Source organism: Mesoplodon bidens (genome assembly GCF_964165515.1).
Source record: "Mesoplodon bidens genome assembly, chromosome: 5".
NCBI lineage: Eukaryota > Metazoa > Chordata > Mammalia > Artiodactyla > Ziphiidae > Mesoplodon > Mesoplodon bidens.
In genome coordinates this window covers 34,200,506-34,208,770 of record NC_138161.1, presented here as the reverse complement: position 1 = coordinate 34,208,770, position 8,265 = coordinate 34,200,506, and the positions used below count along the sequence as shown (strand labels likewise).

The following is an 8,265-nucleotide window of genomic DNA, read 5'->3' as shown; positions in this document are numbered from 1 at the left end:
ACAAATTAACCTTGGGATCCTCATTCTTTCTTATTACTTTATTAGAAATATCAGTTATCACTAATCTACACTGAAATTGCTCTGTCTTCCAAATGGCCTACACGGTTAAAAGTAGACTGATCAGTGCTAGTCAGAAAAGAAGAAACATAACTACTGATTATTCCAAATAGTTCATTATTCAGATAAAATTGGCTCTGAGTGACATAAGTAAGGATACTTCCATATATATAAAAATGAGAATATAATTGAATGTCATTCATTGAGATAAAAAATTATTGGTGGTTACAGCGGAGTGGGCTCTCACATGGAGGCAGGGAAGTTTGGCCTTTGGGAATGATCGCTAAGACTCACAAAGGAGACCTGGGCCTTGGGCTCCCAGAGAAAAAGAAGAAGAAAAAGAAGGTAGTTAAAGAACCAGAGACTCAATACTCGATTTTAAACAATGACAATTATTTTGCGGGATTTGTCCCACAAGAGCCACATCACCCTCGAAGAATATGGTCCAAGAGCAGGCACCCAAAATGCCTCTCATGAAGAGAGGGTCACAGCACCGTCTGCGAGGAGCCCTTAGACCCTGAGACCATGTTACGTGCCAGATGGATTGAGCCATCACCCAGCCCCACGAAGCAGGCACTTAGTCCAACTGAGTCCCTCGGTAGGGAAAAGAAGAAGAAGAGAAAGTCCGTGTCCCCTGGCTCAAGGGTGAAGACCTCTGCAGACCCCAGGCAGGGCGAGGAGGTGACCAGAGTTGGCAAGAATCTCAAAAAACACAAGAAGGAGAAGAAGGTGCAGGAAGCTACAGCCTTCTCTTCCAGGGACCCTTGGTTCTTTGAAGCCAGGGATGCTTTGTACACTTGCTCAGTTGGGAAACGTGGCATCCCTGAGCAGGCAGCCTCAGGACAGAAACGGAAGCAGGGGAGCCCCAGGAAACACAACATGAAGATGAAGAAGAAAAAGAAAATCCACCAGGAGGGAGATATCCCCCTAGGGCACCCTGAGCTCTCCAGGTCTGTGGAGAGCAGCCATAGGAAAGGAAGCAAAAAGAAGTCAGTCAAAGTTGAAGCTCCAGAATACATCCCAATAGGAGATGACCCCAAGGCCCCTGTGAAGAAGAAAATGGAGTCCAAGAAAAAGGCAGAGCAGGCAGACACTGAGTTGCCAGCTCTGAAGAGGAAGAAGAAGAGGCAGGAGAACCTTGGGAGGAGGAGCGCAACACGGACTTGGAGGTAGTGTTGGAAAAGAAGGGCAACATGGGCGAGGCGCACATAGACCGGGTGAGGCGAAAGGCCTTGCAAGAAGAGCTCGATCGTGAGTCGGGGAGAATGGAAGCTTCTGACACCAGGAAGCAGATAGGAACTCAGTTTGGCCAATGGGATACTGCTGGCTTTGAAACTGAAATTTCTCATACTCATGGGTGGCTTTAAAAATCTGTCCCCTTCATTCAGTCGCCCCCCTAACATGGTTGGCAGGCCCAACATGGCCCTCAGCAAGAAGGTGGCCGACACCCTGCAGCAGAATCTACAGCAGGACTACGACCGGGCCATGAGTTGGAAGTACAAGCAGAGGGCCGGCCTTGGCTTCTCCATGGCTCTGGACAAAATCTTTTATATTGACAGGAACGAATCCAAGTCAATCAAGTTTGAAGATTAAACTCTCCTGTCTTGGGCTTCCCTGGTGGCGCAGTGGTTGAGAGTCTGCCTGCCAATGCAGGGGACATGGGTTCGTGTCACGGTCTGGGAAGATCCCACATGCCGCGGAGCGGCTGGGCCCGTGAGCCATGACCGCTGAGCCTGCGCGTCCGGGCTCCACAACGGGAGAAGCCACGACAGTGAGAGGCCCGCGTACTGCAAAAAAAAAAAAAAAAGAAAAAAAAAAATCCCAAAAAACTCTCCTGTCTTGTCCCACCAAACGGCCAACATTGCTTTTATTGTTCTGTTATGCAGATGAAAGCCATAGGACAGTTGTCTCGAATCGAATTCCTGCAGAGATAAAGGACAACTATGTTGATGTGCTTGGACAAAGTGCAGTGAGGGCAGCTCATTTCAGGAACCAGGAGAATATGTGAGTGGCTGAAACCTACTGGTTTCTGTGTGAAGCTTCCGTCCCTGTTGAAGACAATGAGTATCAGTAGCAATAGCTCACCTTGTCTAGTGCTTACTATGTGCCAGGCACATATGTGTCTCCCTTGCATTAATGTATTTCATCTTTATGATTCTGAAACAGGTGCTATTATTATCCCCATCTTCTAGATGAGGAAACTGAAGTTCAGGGATGAAGTAATAACATTGCCTGGGGTCACCCAGCCAGTAAGTGCCAAGTGTACTTTTGTGCCCCAAGACCGATGTCACTGTTCACCACACTGAATGTCTTCTCTAGGGAATTTCACCCAGAATACTCATAGAGGATTAAAATGTCTCAAATGAAGAAACAGAAGCTGTTTACATGCCTAAATCTCAAACAAGAAGCAGGATTAATGTAAACAGGGAGAAGCAAGCTCATTTTCCCTCCCCCTTCTTAGAGTAGCCACAGGCAAAGAGGCGTCTGGATTGCCACCAAGCAGATGCGGCTGAGCTTCCTCTGCTGCTGGGAAATGTGTTTCTAAGCGCATCTTGCCTTTTGCGTCTGCCATCCTTCCATCCCCAGTGGCAAGCTTGCATTTAATCTTCCTGCTTTAACTGGATTCTGAACAGGCGTTTTAGAGAGCAGTTGGTTAGTCCTCCATGTGAACCAATGGCACATGAATTCCCAGGGACGTGTTTATTGGATTCTTTTCAATCGCGAGGAAGAGAATCCCAGGCGACTTCCCTGGAGGAGGTCAAATGCCAGGAGGCACAGACGTGGGGATGACAGGGTGTCACCTCATCAGCCTGGGAACAGTGTTTCCAAGCCTTGACGCTACAGCCAGCCTCACAAAGCTCCAGGTATAGCCACCCGAGTGACATGTGACCACCTTCTCCATATTCACCTAGCATTTTGCTTCCCAAAATATAAGTTCCTATTGGGCCTTTTTCACACCACTTGGCTTGAGCTCCTGCTACAGACATCCTGTCTCAGGCAGGCCTGGACAGCCAGGAAATTCAGTCTCTCATGTGGCAGGGAGTCCTGTCCTGTCATAGGGGTTGATTCAGCTTCCCATGAAGGAAACGAATGTTTCCTCTCTGCTCCATCATCCTCAGTGTTGGCTCCATCAGGCTGGTGGAAAGATGTTTGTAGCAGTTCCAGGCAGCGTATCAAGACACTAGACAATTACAGAGGAAGAAGAAAAACCTTCTTGTGGTTCAAGGAAACTTCCAGAAGCCCTTTTGTCATAACTCACTGCCCAGCAGTGGGTCACATACCCATTCTTGAGCCAGCCCCTGGCATATAGAGGGAGACTCTCAGGCCAGTCAGGAAGGAAGACTGAGGTTTGGATGCTGATGAGATGAACACGGGTCCACTATTGCTCCATGGGGCAGAGGTGAGACAGGCCTGCCTGGGCCCTGACCAACAAGCATCGGCCAGGTCTAGAGTCCTACAAGTCTGTGTTAGCAGTGATTCAGGTGGGCCACTTCCCTCAGAAGGTGAGGCCTTTCACGGATTCAACCTTGAGATGCATAACGGAAGAGGCCTACAAGGTAAGATTCTGCATTTGAGTTAGCTCTTCAGGGCACATCCCCTTCCGACAGGGGAATAAATCTTTCCCAGTCTTGATCCACCCTACAGGAACTTGCCCAGTGTAAAAAGAACCAACCACTGCTTCTCTAATCATTTTTATCTTGCTGAGAGATCACACCACAGTTTGGGCCTGCTCGGCTGTCAGGAAGGATTGTGCTCAGCCATCTACTGGGTGCTTCCGGAGAGTGGCTGAGCAATTGTCCCTGATCTATCGCCACAGTGGTAGCTCTCATTAAGGTGTGGTGGTCAGGCCTTTCCCCTCTTGCTGTTCAGTATCTTCAGTCTCTGTGTGATAGGATTTGACTTTCTAGCTCAGTGTGGCTGTATGAGTTCCACTTGGCTTGGGAAGGTTTATTGAAGTCTGTTCCTAAAGCAGGGTCTAAGCAGAGAAGGCTGGGCAACCAAGATGGCAAGATGCCAAGTGTCCTCAGATTGAACTTAGCTTTGTCTCGGCTGCTCTCATAGGTGCAGACCACTGTTGCTCTAGTGACAGCTCCTGCGCTGCAGTTAGCTGGGCCTCCGTCCTTTTGTAAATTAAACAACATTAAGAATCTGCCTGCCAATGCAGGGGACACAGTTCTGAGCCCTGGTCTAGGAAGATCCCACACGCCACAGAGCAACTAAGCCCTTGCACCACAACTATTGAGCCTGCGCTCTAGAGCCCGCGAGCCACAACTACTGAAGCGTGCGCACGTAGAGCCTGTGTTCCACGACAGCAATGAGAAGCCCGCTCACTGCAACGAAGAGTAACCCCCGCTCGCTGCAACTAGAGAAACCCCACACACAGCAACAAAGAACCAGCACAGCCAAAAATAAGTAAATAATTACATACATACATACATAAATTTATTTTAAAAAAAGGAAATGAGAGTTTAAAAAACTGCATAAGATTCTGATTCTTATATATATATATATATATATATATATATATATATATATATATTTTTTTTTTTTTTTTTTTTTTTTTTTTTTTTTTGCGGTATGCGGGCCTCTCACTGTTGTGGCCTCTCCCGTTGCAGAGCACAGGCTCTGGACGTGCAGGCTCAGCGGCCATGGCTCACGGGCCCAGCTGCTTCGTGGCATGTGGGATCTTCCTGGACCGCGACACGAACCCGCGTCCCCTGCATCGGCAGGCAGACTCTCAACCACTGCGCCACCAGGGAAGCCCTCTGATTCTTATCTTTAATAAGGAAAAAGCAAGAGTCTCTACTTCCTAAGGTCCTTCCTAAAGTTATTCAATACAAATTATTACTTGAAATAATGTTTTAAATTATTAAAAATACTCATGTAATCTCTGAATCCAAACCATCTAGAAACATGTAAAATATATTTGCTCTTTCAGTCTATAGAATGAATGTGTTTGATATGTGAAAAGTAATTTATGAATCAAATAGTATATGTGTTAAATCAGACCCTCACTTAATCAAGTATGTGGATCTTAAGTTAATTAAGAAACAGATTCCTTAAGTCCCCTTGCAGATTGCATTTAAGAGAGTGCTTCACACACTCAAACACAAAGACAATGAAGGGGAACAGAATAGAACTCTCCAGAATATGCCACTTTGGCATGTAGATTATTTCAAGCTGAAGACAATTTGGGCCCAGCAGACTCAGGAAAACTTTTACCTCTATCTTAACTGCCTAAAAGAATTTTGATGGGGCCTAGCCCAGAGACAGAACTATTACCAGAGATAACTTTTTTATCTGAAAGAATTACCTGCATGGCCAGGCAAACATCTGATTACCAAATATCTGCTCTTCTTACTGTCCTTTTTTTATTTTTTAACTTTTTATTTTATATTGGAATATAGTTGAATAACAATGTTGTGTTAGTTTCAGGTGTACAGCAAAGTGTTTCAGTTATATATATATACATGTACCTATTCTTTTTCAAATAATTTTTCCATTTAGATTGTTACATAATACTGAGCAGAGTTCTCTGTCCTATACAGTAGGTGCATGTTAGTTATTCATTTAAAATATAGCAGTGAGCAAACTTATGGCTACCATGGGGGAGAGGTGGGGGGGAGGATAGTTAGGGAGTTTGGGATTGACATATACATACTTCTTAGTGTCCTTTGAATTACATTCCTTCCTTTCAAAGCTCTAGGCTCCTATCCCACTACTTATCTCAGAGTGGCATATAAGCCTTAGTTGCCTGAGTGCCTTTGAGTCTCATATTTTTATGGGGCTCTGAGTGTACAAAATTTGTTTTTCTCCTATTAATCTGTTTTGTCAATTTAATTATTCGACCCACCAAAGAACCGGGAAGGGAAGAAGAAAAAGAAATTTCTGCCTTTACAGCAACACAGTGCTTTTATTGATTGATTGATTGATTGTTCACTCCAAATTATGAAATATGAGAAAATGTATAACTGTGAATTAGGCGACTGGTGTTAGACTTGAGAACCCCAGGATGGGATCCTTGGATTTCTCTTATAGGGAATAGAAAGTGAGAGGATGTTCAACAGAAGTATGTCATTGGAAACTGAACATATTTACCTCTTTCTTATCTCAGCTTGAATAGGTAAGAGGGTCATTCTTAGGGTCATACTTTAGATAAAAACTGCTAATGGCCTGAGTTTGAGAAGTTGCGTAAGAAAAACAAATGAAGGAAAAATTGCCATAAATACATCATGAGTGAGATGCAAATTAATGTAAGATCTAATTTCTAATAGAAAATCAGGATATATACTGATTTTCAGCAAAAATATACTCTTTCTGTGCAGCAGTTGTCTGGAAGTGAATAGTAGCTGCCTCCTTTAGAATGGCAAAAATAAATGTTATTTGGCCATAATCCTCACTACTGCCTGTTGCATACCAGATTTTTTTCATTCATTTTTATTATTTTACTTCAATTGTACTAGTTTTCCTGTCCCTTTTGGTGCAAGACTTTGCTGTCCCTGGTTTAAAGACATCCTTGTGGATATTAAAAAAAACAAAAGCAAAACAAAAACCCTCGTGTCAAAGTGACATAATCTGTTCCATATATTCAAAATGGAACTAATGAAATACTCTAAAAGAAATAGTTTACGGGACACAAATGTAGGTTTTCTTAATTATAAGTATATAAACTGTTCATTAACATAGATTTTACATGATACATTAAAATGCTCAACATGTCGGAAGTGCCTACTTTGGAATAGATGCTGGGCTAGATTCCAATCCATAGATATATAAAAGAAATTCTCTGACTTTGATGGTTTTGGGGCTGTAGAAATAAGAAGCTCATGCAAACAAAATATAAGGGCTCAGAGGAGTGTTACAGAAACCGGGTGAGAAGACAGCTTATTATGCATAAATGAGCACGTGGTTTGGGGCAGGGATTTTGGTGACGATGTTCAAAAAGCAAGGCTTTGTAGAGAAAAGGATACTTAAGCTATATTCAAGACCTGTAATTTTAAAGAACACAAGAAAGAGTAGAGCAATTTGGGCAAAGAGAAAACTAGTGTTTGTGCATGCATTGGTGTTAAACCCACAATGATAAGGTGGTTGTGGTGATATTTATGCCTCACACAGATTAATATCATTGAAAAATAAAATTATCAACTTGCAAACTGTTCTTTATTTACTCTTTAAAATAGCAAGACTTCTGGTTTTAATGATTATTTTCCCTGAACATTATTTTATGATTCTGATTAATTTTCTTGATCATTTTAAGGATTCTTCAAACCTATTTGCACAAATAGCCTTTTTGGAAGAATCAGTAGAAAACACTTGTTAAATAAAAGCCAATGTCTGAGTTTCTTTCTTTAAGCTTTTTAGAAAAAAAACAACAACATTGTCCTACCTCTCTTCAGAAATTGTTGTCTTTAACTTTGTGGCATAAATAACAAATTTATTTCAATTTTTAATGAGATTCTTATTTAAAATAGAAGACATGGTAGGAGAGAAAAAAACATTTTGTAACATATTTTAAAATCTATTTTACCTTCTTCTGTATTTTGAATATTAATACAAGATTTAGTTTGTAAAGCAATGCATTTTACAGATACACTCTCTCCCAATTTTCTTTTTTCAAGTAAGTCACGGAGGAAAAAACTCAAAACTAAAATGTCTTTTACTAATTTTTTGAACTGTAATTTATTTCTTTTGGTTATATTGAAATTCATTAAAGTAATTCTGCTAGAGGGTTTGGCAGAGCTAACATCATGCTTTAATTTATCCGTGTAAGTTTTTTAAAGAATTTTTCTGTTCTTTGGCTAAGAACTGACATTTTATGTATGATTAAAAGTTAATGTGCTTTAGTTTGGAATGAGAACTGTTGAACATATTGTGTGAAAACAGATTTATGTCATAAAATGTCTCAAATGAAAAAATTGGTGGTGTCATGCTTCTTCTCTTAATGTTTTTATTCTGTTTTCTCTTTAGTACTTGCTCTGGTTCTGGCTCTTGAGATGTGAATACTTAAATTGGATAAATTCAATTACCCCTCAATGCCTCTTTTGTTTTTCAAGAAACTAATTAGAAGTTATTGAGTAAAACACCGTTAGTGGTTTCAAAAGTTATTAGAGCTGTGGAATGTAAAACACTGTTGGACACATAAACCTTCTGACTTCAAATCTATACATGCATATGTTATTCTTTGAAGCAAACATATTTATTATAAGA

At 41.7% G+C, this 8,265-nt stretch overlaps 1 pseudogene across 1 annotated transcript; it reads left to right on the top strand.

The window, feature by feature from the left end:
• The first annotated feature begins 333 nt into the window (after nucleotides 1-333).
• Nucleotides 334-1,895, top strand: LOC308618068 (lysine-rich nucleolar protein 1-like; annotated as a pseudogene). Its single transcript has one exon. The product of its transcript is annotated as a lysine-rich nucleolar protein 1-like (transcript).
• Nucleotides 1,896-8,265: the final 6,370 nt, after the last annotated feature.